The sequence below is a fragment of the Trichomycterus rosablanca genome, chromosome 5 (assembly GCF_030014385.1).
Source record: "Trichomycterus rosablanca isolate fTriRos1 chromosome 5, fTriRos1.hap1, whole genome shotgun sequence".
Classification (NCBI taxonomy): Eukaryota; Metazoa; Chordata; class Actinopteri; order Siluriformes; family Trichomycteridae; genus Trichomycterus; species Trichomycterus rosablanca.
Genome location: NC_085992.1, coordinates 37,305,740 through 37,307,990, shown reverse-complemented (window position 1 = coordinate 37,307,990; position 2,251 = coordinate 37,305,740).

Genomic DNA, 2,251 nt, shown 5'->3' with positions numbered 1-2,251 from the left:
CATCTGTTTATGATTTCTTTTTTTCTTTACATCACATGCTTATGGCTTTAGCCCCTTGAGAAACCCTGTACAGTGCCTTGGAAAAACCCTCATCATTAAGTTCAGCTGTGTAATACCCTTTATGTAAAATAAATTAAGCTAAGCTATTTGGGAAAGATCCTTTCCTGTTTCGGCCTGACTTTTTCCAAAACGAGGTCCATAATGACCTGTTTTGCTGGATGGGCTCAAATTTCCTTATACTCAAACCACAAAAATTCCAGAAATCTTTGGAAATTCTTTCCAGCAGTGCATGTAGTCATCATTTATTTTATTAGTAAGAACTTGACTTGGCTGTATGTTGAGTGGACAGCATCGGGTATGTGTGTGTGTGGGGGGGGATCATTCTGTCAGACAAGAACAGGAATCTGTTACTACAGTGGGCACAGGCTTACTAAACTGAGCTGTACAACTGTTAAAGATTGGGGAGGGGGTGTATAACTGGTTTGATGAAGTTCAGTATTTGCAGTGACATGCAGATGATATGATCAACATTTGATGTAAACCATAGGAATCCATTGACTCTACCTGGTGATGTTGGTTTGATGGTATAGGAGCTGTTTTCTTTGTGCAACGTTGTTTGATTGCCACTGCTAAGTATTGTTGCTAAGTATGTGCTTGCCCTCTATGTCTGCACTTTGCCTAAATGATATCATAATAGCTATTTCCAGCATGATTAAGAGTTAATGAGCTAATGAGTGTACTTCACTTGCATTTCTTGAGTTAATAAGCTAATGAGTGTACTTCACTTGCAGGTTTTGGAATGTGGTTTGTTTGTTTATTAGGATTTTAACATCATGTTTTACACTGTTGGCTACATTCATGACAGAAACGGTAGTTACTCATTACACAAGATTCATCAGTTCACAAGTTAAGAACAGTCATGGACAATTTAGTATCTCCAATTTACCTCACTTGCATGTCTTTGCACTGTGGGGGGAAACCCATGCAGACATGGGGAGAACATGCAAACCCCACACAGAATGGACCTGGGCAGCCCCACATGGGGATCGAACCCAGGACCTTCTTGCTGTGAGGCGACAGTGCTACCCACTTAGCCACCGTGCCACCCTTTTGGAATGTGGTAGATTTTAGGATCAATAACATGGATGTGCAGCTGAAAAATCTGCAGCAATCACAGCTTCAGATGGATGTTTTAGAATACATGTTAAAATCCATTCCACAGAATATTAGTAGCTAATTAGTGTATATACACTTTTTGTGGTTTTCTTTATTCGTGTTTCTTTGCCTGTGGTGTTTTCTTGTGCTTAAGGCCACTGAATCAACTCTTGTTGTGTATATTAGTAAGATGGCTGCATGTAAAGTTTCCTTTAACCATATATGGCATGTGGCAGGCTGGGTAAATCAAGGGAATGGTGAGAGGCTGATGTAAGAATGGGACTAGGGTGTGTTATTTTAAGCTGGCTGTTCCTGGTTAAATACAGAAAGGAAATACAGTGAGATAAGAATAGTGGAGGTGAAAGGTGTTCTACCAGTGCTTTATTGCACCATACAGCACTGTAATAGCAGCTATTAGTCCTGCAAATCCACAGATCTTAAGCAGCTTCCATTCCCAGATCTACAACGTCCCAATTTATGACTACCCAGTAGTATTTAAGCACAGTGGAATAGAAACCAAGCTCTTAAACCTAGTTCCAGAACAAGTTGTTTGTGTTAAACTGGCTTAAGAATATATTTAGAGAGAAAACAATATTATGGAGGTATATTTGTGGAGTCTATAAGCAGGTACACAACATGACTATTAATTTTTAGTGCAAAGCTGCTGTGGATAAATGTTTAAAATGCATTTCTTTCAGATAAATGCTTACCATCTACTGTAAAGTGCAGCCATTATCCTAATGCAGTCTCCCTCACATGTGCACACAATGCTTTTTACTCTGTCTAATCCTGAAGAGCAAGCAAGTGCTATAATGTTGCTCTGATAAGCTTAACATGCTGGTAACTTGGCTTTGTAAATCCCTTAAAATAACTGCTTCACGTAAGTAAAAGAACGTAGAAACCTAAACAAGACCTCCATATGATTTACACCGATCAGCCATAACATTAAAACCACCACCTTGTTTCTACACTCACTGTCCATTTTATCATCTCCACTTACCATATAGAAGCACTTTGTAGTTCTACAATTACTGACTGTAGTCCATCTATTTCTCTACATACTTTTTTTTTTTTTGACGGTATCACCCTGTTCTTC